Source organism: Garra rufa, chromosome 1 (assembly GCF_049309525.1).
Source record: "Garra rufa chromosome 1, GarRuf1.0, whole genome shotgun sequence".
Classification (NCBI taxonomy): Eukaryota; Metazoa; Chordata; class Actinopteri; order Cypriniformes; family Cyprinidae; genus Garra; species Garra rufa.
This window is the reverse complement of record NC_133361.1, coordinates 91,049,139-91,062,612: the sequence shown is the minus strand read 5'-3', so window position 1 is coordinate 91,062,612 and position 13,474 is coordinate 91,049,139. Positions and strand designations below refer to the sequence as shown.

Here is a 13,474-nt window from a genome sequence, read left to right as displayed (position 1 = left end):
GATCTGGTGGCTACGGTGACCTCAGAATAAGAAGAAACAGACTAATATTAATGTAGATGCAAAAGTTCCATGTTGCCACAAAGTCAATACCCAATACCCCACCGGGATGACTTGAAAATACAGTCAGCATCGGCAATTTTTGCCAGTCTCTCTGGAGGCTTGTTGAGAAAGATAGTCTTGCTTCGTTTTGTTTCCTTTTATTGGCGTGGCTGGTTGTTGGTCCTCGTCAAAGAGGTGTCCACCGATCATAGCGTGCCGGAGCCAGAAGACTTGTTGTTTTGTCAATATGTTCTCAAGACTTTGCGGCAGTTATCAATAAACTACAGCACAGTCACAGCTCGCCGCTACCCATCGTAAACAGGTTGGGCCTGTCTGTTCCGGTGGGCTCTCAGTGGTGCTAAAGCATCAAATGAAGAGGATGGGATTCGAACCCACACAAACCAAGGCGTGCCGAGCACAACGGACTAGCCTTGCATCGCCTTAACCACTCGACCACCTTTCGTTTTGCGCGGTCCTTTTGTTTAACACTCCCGATTCAGACCACCAGCTCATTAGTAGAGCGCTCGGTGAACTGAACTGAGTGTGTCAGATAGGGAAGACACACAAAAATTGCAGAGTGGGGTCCCCAGGACCGAGGATCACTGCTAAATGTACCGAACGACGAGGATGGGATTCGAACCCACGCGTGCAGAGCACAATGGATTAGCAGTCCATCGCCTTAACCACTCGGCCAAAAACAGGGCAAAAGGGACTGCTATGGGTGGGGGAAAAGAAAAAATGAGAAAAAAACAAGGGGAAAAGGAAAATGAGGAAAAAAATAAAGGGGAAGTGAAAATTTAAAATGTATTGGAATTCCAACCCCCACTTTTTTTACCCTTTAACTTACTTTAACAAATTACAGAAAAATACATATTTCTACATATTTTACATAATCACAAAACAACTATTCAATTTAGTAAAATTGAAATAATAAAACAAAAAACATATTTCCAAAAAAATATGTTTTATTTCAACAGCTAAATATTGACATATGACAAATTACACTCTATATATGCATTACATGCTCCTTTTCAAAAATCTTAAGTCTCCAAGCACGCTGTCGGTTCTGAGGAGGTGGTGCAGCTGATGGCTGCTGGCCTTGCGGAAGGGAAGACCAATCCTGAGATTGCGGTGCTGGAGCTGATGAATGTTGGACCGGTGGAAGGGAAGACCATTGCTTCTGAAAATAATTTTTATTTAATCAAGTATGAGCTCCATACTTGATTTTACTATGAGCCAAAACCTAATGTATAAAATGTTACTCAGCAAACTGTTCTCTTTTATTGTCTAAAGATTCAATAAACCTTTACACCTAAAATATTTTTTATTTATTTATACACAACTAATCATTTTCCTGACTAATATTACTTAGAGCGATATTGCCACTTTGATAATTATAAGTGATTGCTTATCCATTTGTCGTTTTCTGTATAGATTATAAATAAACAAATATATAAATAAAATATTATAATATATAAAATATAAATAACCTTATATTTATTTGCTACCCCCTCCACCCTAGTACATCCCTGCATCTTTCTATTCTATTCTATCCTATCCTATTCCATTCTATCATCTATAGCACAACTGTACATACCACTTATGTATTTCTAAATTTATTTGTCTATTTATATTTACATATGTGTACTTTTTTATTCTCATCTTATTTTTATTGTCTGTGTGATGTTGTCTCCATGTACTGGAAGCTAATGACACTGAAACAAATTCCTTGTATACACAAGCATACTTAGTATCAGAAAGAGTTTTATTGCCAAGTATGCTTGCACATACAAGGAATTTGTTTCAGTGTCATTAGCTTCCAGTGTGTATGTGTGTGTGTATATATATAATATGATGAATGTTTAACTAAATAAATGTTTTAATATGATACAAATGGTAGTCTACATAGCTTTTTTAACACTTAAGAGTTTTTCTGAACAATATTTCAGGCTTTACAGCACAAATCAAAAGCATTCTTCTGTTACAAAAAAAAAAAAAAGATTAGTATTCTGTTGAGATTAAACCATAAAGGGTAAAAAAAGTGGGGGTTGGAATTCCAATACATTTTAAATTTTCACTTCCCCTTTATTTTTTTTCCTCATTTTCCTTTTCCCCTTGTTTTTTTCTCATTTTTTCTTTTCCCCCACCCATAGCAGTCCCTTTTGCCCTGTTTTGGATTGTTAGGACTTGTGTTAGGACTTGTAACAAATGTTTAGGAATAGTTAGGCCGGCTGACCACTGGAAGGTACGGCCACGACTACGGCGACCCTGACGTCCTCTGTCCCGTTGTCGACCTCAAAGTTGGCTGAAAAAACAATGAACTGGTTACCGCTTTACTGAAATCGCCTAGCGTAAAACTCCTAAAGGGGAAAACAGCCCACCACAAGCAACGAAAAATTCATGAAGCAAACACTGTATGTGAACTCTTTCACATCTCTAAGCGTACGCCGACACACGGCAGTGCTGGACCGGCACGACTGCAAGCTGAGGCCGCCGACAAGAAGATGGCCATTCGCCCGAACAGGGACTTGAACCCTGGACCCTCAGATTAAAAGTCTGATGCTCTACCGACTGAGCTATCCGGGCTCTTGTGTTTTGTGTGCCTCTTACTTTTTATATAAGAACACTTTCTCCACAAGCCGCCTGGCAGAAGCTCACTTGCCACAGGAGCTACGGGACAAAGGCTGCACGCAATTACATCAGAGAGAGCGAAGGCCAAAGGCCTTGGAAGGCTCAACCACCGTCGCAAGAAGCTAAAGGTAAAAGGGGGAATGCCCGACCACATTCGGCATGGCTCGAACCTGCGCGGGAAGACCCTAATGGATTTCAAGTCCATCGCTTTAACCTCTCGGCTAAGACTACGCCTGCCTGTGGACCACCTGCTCTCTTGGCTGGAGGCGGGCAGCACAGGATCCCGCCGAGCTTCAGGCGCATAATTCAACTGAAGGGTGATTTGGCAAAAAGGAGCTGGACGTCCCCGTCGCTTAACAGCAAAGGGCTGCCGTGACCCGGTTTCGAGCATTATTTTCTGATTGCTTAAAACTGGCACCGAGCGCCTGCGTTGGTGGTATAGTGGTAAGCATAGCTGCCTTCCAAGCAGTTGACCCGGGTTCGATTCCCGGCCAACGCATTGTTTTCTGCTGCGGTTGACCTCGAAGCAGAACTCCTTCTGTGACCTCTGTCTGCACCAAAAGCTTTTGGATGAGTCGTTCGACAGCAGCAGAGAACTAGGTCTCCCCGTTGGGGAATCTAACCCCGGTCTTCCACGTGACAGGCGGAGATACTGTCCACTATACTAACGAAGAGTTGCGCTTGCTGTTCTTCGCTCTCAGCACACGCGACTGCACCCAACTTGCCAAAACGAGCCCCTACTCCATGAAATACCAGATTGACCTGCCACGAGCTAAAGTCTCTCAATATCTTGAATGCTACACATTACAGTGGGTCATTATTTGGACCGCTTTATTTCATTTAATATTTTTTTTGGCCTCTAATACGGGGGCATGAAAAAAGAGATGACATTACCTTGATCGGGTTTGTGAATACTGGGTGAGGGAAGGGACTTTTGTGACTTTTACCTCTCCCATTTGGAGTGAGGGGGGTGACGAAAATCATGTTGGCAGGTGTCGGCACCCTAGATTACCCTTGGTGAGCGTAGTGGTTTACCACAGTGAGCGCACAGGTCCAAGGGCATAGAGACACATCTCGAGTTTCTCGTCATTAGCGCATAAATCTTTCGCCTTTTACTAAAGATTTGCGTGGAGGGGAACCTTTGCGAGTGACCTGTATTTTTGGGGGCTCTGCTCACAGCAGAGCTACACTATAGTGTCAAGAGCAGAGTCAATCTGGCCACCCGCCAGCGTGCAGTGGAACGACGCGCGCCTCGTCATGGTCTGTGTTGGCAGCCTTTGCGCTTCCAGCTTCGCAGCTTCAAATTTCTTTAGCCAGCATGGAAAGACAGCGCTCTCTCGTCCATGACGGGATACAAACCCTGGACGGGCTCAAACAAAGATGGCTTCAGCTCTTTTGACCCTATCAGTGACTCGTGCACTTTGAGCCTTCTTTGTTGACCCCGAAAGCCAGCCTCTGCTGCCTGCGTTGTTGGTATAGTTTAACTGGCACCGCACCCGTACGAAAAATGGAGGTGGCAGAAAGGAGCTCAGTGAACAAAATGCCTGCCGTGACCCGGATTCGAACCGGGGTTGCTGCGGCCACAACGCAGAGTACTAACCTCTATACGATCACGGCGCACCACTGGCTCACACCTGGCGGTGCCGGCCGTCCGAATTGAAAAAAAAAAGGGCTAGCGGCGCTTTATATTACTGTGGAGAGCGGGCACACAAATCCGTGCTAGGGACACGGAAGAAAAGGGCCCAGCCACTTCTCCTCAGCACCGGTGAAGAGCGTAGTCGGCAGGATTCGAACCTGCGCGGGGAGACCCCAATGGATTTCTAGTCCATCGCCTTAACCACTCGGCCACGACTACGGCGACCCTGACGTCCTCTGTCCCGTTGTCGACCTCAAAGTTGGCTGAAAAAACAATGAACTGGTTACCGCTTTACTGAAATCGCCTAGCGTGAAACTCCTAAAGGGGAAAACAGCCCACCACAAGCAACGAAAAATTCATGAAGAAAACACTGTACGTGAACTCTTTCACGTCTTTAAGCGTACGCCGACACACGGCAGTGCTGGACCGGCACGACTGCAAGCTGAGGCCGCCGACAAGAAGATGGCCCTTCGCCCGAACAGGGACTTGAACCCTGGACCCTCAGATTAAAAGTCTGATGCACTACCGACTGAGCTATCTGGGCTCTTGTGTTTTGTGTGCCTCTTACTTTTTATATAAGAACACATTCTCCACAAGCCGCCTGGCAGAAGCTCACTTGCCACAGGAGCTACGGGACAAAGGCTGCATGCAATTACATTAGAGAGAGCGAAGGCCAAAGGCCTTGGAAGGCTCAACCACCGTCGCAAGAAGCTAAAGGTAAAAGGGGGAATGCCCGACCACATTCGGCATGGCTCGAACCTGCGCGGGGAGACCCTAATGGATTTCAAGTCCATCGCTTTAACCTCTCGGCTAAGACTACGCCTGCCTGTGGACCACCTGCTCTCTTGGCTGGAGGCGGGCAGCACAGGATCCCGCCGAGCTTCAGGCGCATAATTCAACTGAAGGGTGATTTGGCAAAAAGGAGCTGGACGTCCCCGTCGCTTAACAGCAAAGGGCTGCCGTGACCCGGTTTCGAGCATTATTTTCTGATGGCTTAAAACTGGCACCGAGCGCCTGCGTTGGTGGTATAGTGGTAAGCATAGCTACCTTCCAAGCAGTTGACCCGGGTTCGATTCCCGGCCAACGCGTTGTTTTCTGCTGCGGTTGACCTCGAAGCAGAACTCCTTCTGTGACCTCTGTCTGCACCAAAAGCTTTTGGATGAGTCGTTCGACAGCAGCAGAGAACTAGGTCTCCCCGTTGGGGAGTCTAACCCCGGTCTTCCACGTGACAGGCGGAGATACTGTCCACTATACTAACGAAGAGTTGCGCTTGCTGTTCTTCGCTCTCAGCACACGCGACTGCACCCAACTTGCCAAAACGAGCCCCTACTCCATGAAATACCAGATTGACCTGCCACGAGCTAAAGTCTCTCAATATCTTGAATGCTACACATTACAGTGGGTCATTATTTGGACCGCTTTATTTCATTTAATATTTTTTTTGGCCTCTAATACAGGGGCATGAAAAAAGAGATGACATTACCTTGATCGGGTTTGTGAATACTGGGTGAGGGAAGGGACTTTTGTGACTTTTACTTCTCCCATTTGGAGTGAGGGGGGTGACGAAAATCATGTTGGCAGGTGTCGGCACCCTAGATTACCCTTGGTGAGCGTAGTGGTTTACCACAGTGAGCGCACAGGTCCAAGGGCATAGAGACACATCTCGAGTTTCTCGTCATTAGCGCATAAATCTTTCGCCTTTTACTAAAGATTTGCGTGGAGGGGAACCTTTGCGAGTGACCTGTATTTTGGGGGGCTTTGCTCACAGCAGAGCTACACTATAGTGTCAGGAGCAGAGTCAATCTGGCCACCCGCCAGCGTGCAGTGGAACGACGCGCGCCTCGTCATGGTCTGTGTTGGCAGCCTTTGCGCTTCCAGCTTCGCAGCTTCAAATTTCTTTAGCCAGCATGGAAAGACAGCGCTCTCTCATCCATGACGGGATACAAACCCTGGACAGGATCAAACAAAGATGGCTTCAGCTCTTTTGGCCCCATCAGTGACTCGTGCACTTCGAGCCTTCTTTCTTGACCCCGAAAGCCAGCCTCTGCTGCCTGCGTTGTTGGAATAGTTTAACTGGCACCGCACCCGTACGAAAAATGGAGGTGGCAGAAAGGAGCTCAGTGAACAAAAAGCCTGCCGTGACCCGGATTCGAACCGGGGTTGCTGCGGCCACAACGCAGAGTACTAACCACTATACGATCACGGCGCACCACTGGCTCACATCTGGTGGTGCCGGCCGTCCGAATTGAAAAAAAAGGGCTAGCGGCGCTTTTTATTACTGCGGAGAGAGGGCACACAAATCCATGCTAGGGACACGGAAGAAAAGGGCCCGCCTACTTCTCCTCAGCACTGGTGAAGAGCGTAGTCGGCAGGATTCGAACCTGCGCGGGGAGACCCCAATGGATTTCTAGTCCATCGCCTTAACCACTCGGCCACGACTACGGCGACCCTGACGTCCTCTGTCCCGTTGTCGAACTCAAAGTTGGCTGAAAAAACAATGAACTGGCTACCGCTTTACTAAAATCGTCTAGCGTAAAACTCCTAAAGGGGAAAACAGCCCACCACAAGCAACGAAAAATTCATGAAGCAATCACTCTATGTGAACTCTGTCACATCTTTAAGCGTACGCCGACACACGGCAGTGCTGGACTGTCACGACTGCAAGCTGAGGCCGCCGACAAGAAGATGGCCCTTCGCCCGAACAGGGACTTGAACCCTGGACCCTCAGATTAAAAGTCTGATGCTCTACCGACTGAGCTATCGGGGCTCTTGTGTTTTGTGTGCCTCTTACTTTTTATATAAGAACACTTTCTCCACAAGCCACCTGGGAGAAGCTCACTTGCCACAGGAGCTACGGGACAAAGGCTGCACGCAATTACGTCAGAGAGAGCGAAGGCCAAAGGCCTTGGAAGGCCCAACCACCGTCGCAAGAAGCTAAAGGTAAAAGGGGGAATGCCCGACCACATTCGGCATGGTTCGAACCTGCGCGGGGAGACCTGTCATCTCTCGCCTGCCTGTGGACCACCTGCTCTCTTGGCTGGAGGCGGGCAGCACAGGATGCCGCCGAGCTTCAGGCGCATAATTCAACTGAAGGGTGAGTTGGCAAAAAGGAGCTGGACGTCCCCGTCGCTTAACAGCAAAGGGCTGCCGTGACCCGGATTCGAGCATTCTTTTCTGATTGCTTAAAATTGGCACCGAGCGCCTGCGTTGGTGGTATAGTGGTGAGCATAGCTGCCTTCCAAGCAGTTGACCTGGGTTCGATTCCCGGCCAACGCATTGTTTTCGGCTGCGGATGACCTCGAAGCAGAACTCCTTCTGTGACCTCTGTCTGCACCAAAAGCTTTTGGATGAGTCGCTCAACAGCAGCAGAGAGCTAGGTCTCCCCGTTGGGGAATCTAACCCCGGTCTTCCACGTGACAGGCGGAGATACTGTTCACTATACTAATGAAGAGTTGCGCTTGCTGTTCTTCGCTCCCAGCACACGCGACTGCACCCAACTTGCCAAAACGAGCCCCTACTCCATGAAATACCAGATTGACCCGCCACGAGCTAAAGTCTCTCAATATCTTGAATGCTACACATTACAGTGGGTCATTATTTGGACCGCTTTATTTCATTTAATATTTTTTTTGGCCTCTAATACGGGGGCATGAAAAAAGAGATGACATTACCTTGATCGGGTTTCACTTTATTTCACTTGATATGTCTGACAGCATAGTTTGTTAAAAAGCCCAATATTTAAAATGTGTAATAAGTAACAATAAAAGATTTACTCATCAAAATAAATTTTTAAGACACTTAATAAATTTAGTGAAAAAAGGTTTCTGCACCGAAACATTGCAATTTTGATTTTTAGATAGAATCGCAAACTCTCACATTTGTAGTTTTTAATATGTTTAGCACATATTAGAAAATATATTTAAATATAAGTTTCAGTGAAAAATAACCTTAGGGGTTATCCCGAAGTTTCAACGTCACAACATTAACTTTTTCTATTAACTATTTCATGTGGTGAAGGTACACACAGCTATGAATAAATGATAAAGAAAGCAAACCAATTACATTTAAAAGAATTAGATTTGCAGAAAACACATAGTTTGTGCTTAAAATACTTAATAATAAGCCAAATCAAGGAAAGTAAAAGAGTCAAGCAAGCATCAACATAATATAATATATGAAAGTCTGAAAATATTAAATGCAATTAGACAATGTTAAAAGACTATTCATAGGCATAAATGTAGCCAGATCTTTAATTTGGCTGGTAGTCGATTATAGATAAATTTCACCACGTGCAGTGATTTAACCAAAAATCACTAATTCTTGATACTAATAATAAGCTTTAATTTGACATGAATTTTTTTGATGATTTTATTGTATTTTACACCAAAAAAAATTGTGATTAAGATCTGCACACAGTTTCTTAGTACATCGTGTGAGTGATTTAGGAGCGACTGTTTTAATGAATATGAAATTGTGCATTTATTTAAAACAGTGTGAACTGTGAACTATTTATATATAAAAAATAAAAATAAATCTATTTATTAAAAAAATAAATTGTACCAATAACAAGCTTAAATTTGGTATAAAACACATTTATGTTGTTTGGTCAAAGGGAATTTTGTACCACAAAAACTGATCGATATATTAGCTTTTTTTAGGCAGAAAAAAATTAATAAACAACCCTGACGACAGTGGGATGGAAGATAATGGTGGCAGCAGTGTAAGTACTAATAGAAAATAAAGCAAGGCAAGGCAAGGCAAGTTTATTTATATAGCACATTTCATACACAATGGTAATTCAAAGTGCTGTACATAAAAGGAATTAAAATCATAATAGCATAAAAATCATACAAATTTATAATAATCACAACAATAAAAACTAAATTTAAGAACATTTAAGATGATTTAAAAAATGATTTAAAATTAATTAATACAGTAAAATGATTGTTCATAAAATAATGCAATCTGTTCGGACGTAGCACAGTGCTCATTCAATAAATGCACAACTGAACAGATGAGTTTTGAGTCTGGATTTAAATGTGGCTAATGTATTAGCACATCTGATCTCTTCTGGAAGCTGATTCCAACTGCGGGCGGCATAATAGCTAAAAGTGGATTCCCCTTGTTTTGTGTGAACCCCTTGATATTAACCCTTGAAAATAAATAAAATGTAAATTGTAAAGATAGTGAATATTTTTTCATTACTTTATTATTTTTTTTCCACAGGCCACTACAGAAATGATCACTACAACTGTGAGTTTACACTTGTAATTCAGTTATAAAAATATTTGTCCTGCTCCTCCTGCTGAAGACAATGAGGAAAATGTAATGTATACAGACTATACTCTATAGCTATGTACTGTGTGATGAGGAAGAGCAGGACGAAGTGCAGGAATATTCTTTTTTTAGTTCATAGTTTTTTTTAAATAAATAAAAAAAGTTTAAAATGTTTTATTTTTTTATGTAAATAGTTCACAATTTATTTTGTTTTAAATACATTTGTTTTAATAAATATTTTTCATATATTTATTTGTTGAATTCACAATTATTTATTTGCTCCTAAAGAACTCCTCATTCAATGCATGAAAACATTCAGTTCAAAGGTAGTCCTTGAGGCTCCCCACCGAGTGTTGAAATCAGACCAGACCTTTGTGGATTATACAGTCAAAACATTTTTTAAAAAGACAACACATTTTGAAGCTATTGCTGATGTTTAGTTCTGTTGAGTCAAATTAAGCCGCAGGGTCCACTCCTGGTGGTGCCCTTCCGTCAATTCCTTTAAGTTTCAGCTTTGCAACCGTACTCCCCCCGGAACCCAAAGACTCTTGGTTTCCCCCGCGCTGCTAGACCGGTCATGGGAATAACGCCGCCAGATTGTGAGTCGTCATAGTTTACGGTTGGAACTACGACAGTATCTGATCGTCTTCGAACCTCTGACTTTCGTTCTTGATTAAAGAAAACATTCTTGGCAAATGCTTTCGCTCTTGTCCGTCTTGCGCCGGTCCAAGAATTTCACCTCTAGAGGTGCAATATGAATGCCCCCGTTCCTGTTCCATTATTCTTAGCTGCAGTATTTAGCGGCGACGGGAAGCCTGCTTCGAATTAATTTTTTCAAAGTAAAGGTGCGGGGGACCGGACACCCAGTCAAGGGCATCCGGGGGGGGTGCAACTACGAGTTTTTTAACTGCAGCAAGGTCAGTATATGCTATTGGAGCAGGAATTACCACGGCTGCTGGCACCAGACTTGCCCTCCAATGGGTCCTCACCCAGGGGTTTAGGATACGCTCATTCCCCGTCTCCCATGGTCACCATGGTGGGCGCCGTAAGTACCATCGAAAGTTGATAAGGCAGACATTCGAAAGAGACCTGTATCGTTATTTAACCTCTCAATTTCTGGCACCACTCAATCAATGGTACCAATAATAAGCTTTAATTTGAAAAAAACATTTATATAGATTTTAGTGTGGTCATATAATATTATATATACAGTGGTATTAAAAAGTGCTGGCCCCCTTCCTTTTTTGAATGTTTGTCACACTTTAATGTTTCAGATCATCAAGGAAATTTAAATATTAATCAAAGATAACACAAGAAAACACAACATGGAGTTTTTGAATGAAGTTTTTTTTTATTATGAAGGGAAACAAATTCCAAACCCACATGGCCCTGTGTGAAAAAGTGTTTGCCCCCTAAACTTAACCGTTTGGGCCACCCTTAGCAACAACAACTTTTGTTATATCTTGCAGTCTGTTACAGCGCTGTGCAGGAATTTTTGGCCACTCATCTTGGCTGAATTGTTGTAATTCAGCCATATTGGAGGGTTTTCGAGCATGAACCACCTTTATAAGGTCATGCCACAGCATCTCAATAGGATTCAGGTCAGGACTTTAACTAGACCACTCTAAAGTCTTAATTTTGTTTTTCTTCAGCCATTCAGAGATGGATTTGCTGTGGTGTTTTGGATTATTGTCCTGCTGCAGAACCCAAGTTCGCTTTAGCTTGAGGTCACGAACAGATGGCTGGACATTGTCCTTCTGGATTTTTTGGTAGACAGCAGAATTCTTGGTTCCATTTATCACAGCAAGTCTACCAGGTCCAGAAGCAGCAAAACAGCCCCAGACCATCACACTACCACCACCATATTTTACTGTTGGTATGATGTTCTTTTTCTGAAATGCTGTGTTACTTTTACGCCAGATGTAATGGGACACACATCTTTCAAAAAATTCAACTTTTATCTCGTCAGTCCACAGAGTATTTTCCCGAAAGTCTTGGGGATCACCAAGAGGTTTTCTGGCAAACCTGAGACGAGCCTTTATTTTCTTTATGCTCAGCAGTGGTTTTCGTCTTGGAACTCTGCCATGAAGGCCATTTTTGCCCAGTCTCTGTCTTATGGTGGAGTCATGAACACTGACCTTAATTGAGACAAGAGAGGCCTGCAGTTCTTTAGATGTTGTGAAGTCTTTGTTTTGTTGCTGCACTCTCAGGGTAATTTTGGTCAGCTGGCCACTCCTGGAAAGGTTCACCAATGTTCCATGTTTTCGCCATTTGTGGATAATGGCTTTCACTGTGGTTCGCTGGAGTCCCAAAGCTTTAGAAATGGCTTTATTACCTTTTCCAGACTGATAGATCTCAATTACTTTCTTTCTAATTCATGCCTGATTTTTTTTTATACCTCAACATGATGTGTAGCTTTTGAGGATCTTTTGGTCTACTTCACTTTGTCAGGCAGGTCCTATTAAAGAGATTTCTTGATTGCGAACAGGCGGGGCAGTAATCAGGCCTGGGTGTGGCTAGAGAAACTGAACTCAGGTGTGATAAACCACAGCTATGTTTAATATTAAAATTTGTTTGATGATCTGAAACATTCAAGTGTGTCAAACACGCAAAAAAAAAAAAAAAAAAAAAAAATCATTATTCATCATTAAGGGAGAGCTGCACTGCCTTATAAGGTTGACAACAGATGATACTTCATTGCTGGCTTTCTCATGCTGCATCCTATCGGGTTATTGCCCCAGTCTTCACCTTACTTTATCAAAACAACGTTATAATAGGAAGACTGTCAAACTGTCTGTCTAGCATTGTAAAGTGGATGAATGTAAACTTTTTAAAATTGAACAAAGATAAAAATGAAGTTCTTATTTTGGGTAAAAAATCTGAGCGGGAGAGGATTGAAGCGGAATTGGGTTCCTTAGCCTCACAATCTAAGAAAGAGGTAAAGAACCTGGGAGTCATTTTGGATTGTGATCTAAGTTTTAAGTCACATATTAATCATGTTACAAAAACATGCTTCTATCACTTGAGAAATATTGCCAAGATTTGCCCTTTTCTATCTCTTAATGATGCTAAAAAACTAATTCATGCGTTTATCTTCTCTCGACTCGATTACTGTAATGCTGTGTACACTGGTTTACCTAAGGGTTCTATAGTTAAGCTGCAGTTGATACAAAATGCAGCAGCTAGAGTATTAATGAAACTGAAGAAACGAGAACATATTACACCGGTTTTAATGGAATTACATTGGTTACCAGTACACCAAAGGATTGATTTTAAGATTCTTACAATAGTTTATAAAGCATTACACAACCGGACACCTTCTTATATTTTCTGACTGTTCATCAAGATACAGTCCTAACCGAATGCTACGTTCTTCTAGTGCTGGACTTTTAACATATTACACAGTAAATCTCAAGCAATCTGGCGGTACTTCTTTTAGCCACTATGCTCCATCTCCATATGAAACCAAGGAGATGTCTAGTCTATCCAGTTCCAACTAATTATATTTAATGTGATCCCGTCCACGAGCTACGTCCCATTGATATTCAAATTAGTGCTACAAGCGCGGCAAGGACCGGAGTATCTGTACGCGAGGAAACTCCCACATCACCGCAAACAAAGCAACACGACTTTTCAAGTTCATCTTGGTTACTGTAGAAGACGTGCTGTGAGGAATACGACTTATATTTACCTCGATCAGAAGAAGGACGCGATACAACGCAAACCCAGCAGGAGGAGACATTTACATGAGTCTTTTATTTGCCTTTCGTTCTTTTGCTGTTATTTACTTTGACAAAACGTATACACATTTTACTAGTTAGACTTATTCCAAACTATAATTCCTGACTAAATCAAATGGACCATTATGAAGTATGTTTGATCGCATTGCAT

General features: G+C 43.0%; 8 non-coding genes across 8 annotated transcripts; 3 read left to right on the top strand and 5 right to left on the bottom strand.

Moving 5' to 3' along the window:
* Nucleotides 1-2,552: 2,552 nt before the first annotated feature.
* On the bottom strand, nt 2,553-2,625 carry trnak-uuu (transfer RNA lysine (anticodon UUU)). Its single transcript has one exon. It is a non-coding gene; the product is annotated as a tRNA-Lys (tRNA).
* A 472-nt stretch (nt 2,626-3,097) lies between these two features.
* trnag-ucc (transfer RNA glycine (anticodon UCC)) lies at nt 3,098-3,169 on the top strand. Its single transcript has one exon. It is a non-coding gene; the product is annotated as a tRNA-Gly (tRNA).
* Nucleotides 3,170-3,741: 572 nt separating this feature from the next.
* On the top strand, nt 3,742-3,856 carry LOC141291050 (U5 spliceosomal RNA). Its single transcript, XR_012340271.1, has one exon. It is a non-coding gene; the product is annotated as a U5 spliceosomal RNA (small nuclear RNA).
* A 359-nt stretch (nt 3,857-4,215) lies between these two features.
* Nucleotides 4,216-4,287, bottom strand: trnah-gug (transfer RNA histidin (anticodon GUG)). Its single transcript has one exon. It is a non-coding gene; the product is annotated as a tRNA-His (tRNA).
* Nucleotides 4,288-4,443: 156 nt separating this feature from the next.
* Nucleotides 4,444-4,525, bottom strand: trnas-aga (transfer RNA serine (anticodon AGA)). The gene has a single exon. It is a non-coding gene; the product is annotated as a tRNA-Ser (tRNA).
* A 1,441-nt stretch (nt 4,526-5,966) lies between these two features.
* On the top strand, nt 5,967-6,081 carry LOC141291207 (U5 spliceosomal RNA). The gene has a single exon (XR_012340297.1). It is a non-coding gene; the product is annotated as a U5 spliceosomal RNA (small nuclear RNA).
* Nucleotides 6,082-6,440: 359 nt separating this feature from the next.
* trnah-gug (transfer RNA histidin (anticodon GUG)) lies at nt 6,441-6,512 on the bottom strand. The gene has a single exon. It is a non-coding gene; the product is annotated as a tRNA-His (tRNA).
* A 154-nt stretch (nt 6,513-6,666) lies between these two features.
* trnas-aga (transfer RNA serine (anticodon AGA)) lies at nt 6,667-6,748 on the bottom strand. The gene has a single exon. It is a non-coding gene; the product is annotated as a tRNA-Ser (tRNA).
* Between the last annotated feature and the right edge of the window lie 6,726 nt (nt 6,749-13,474).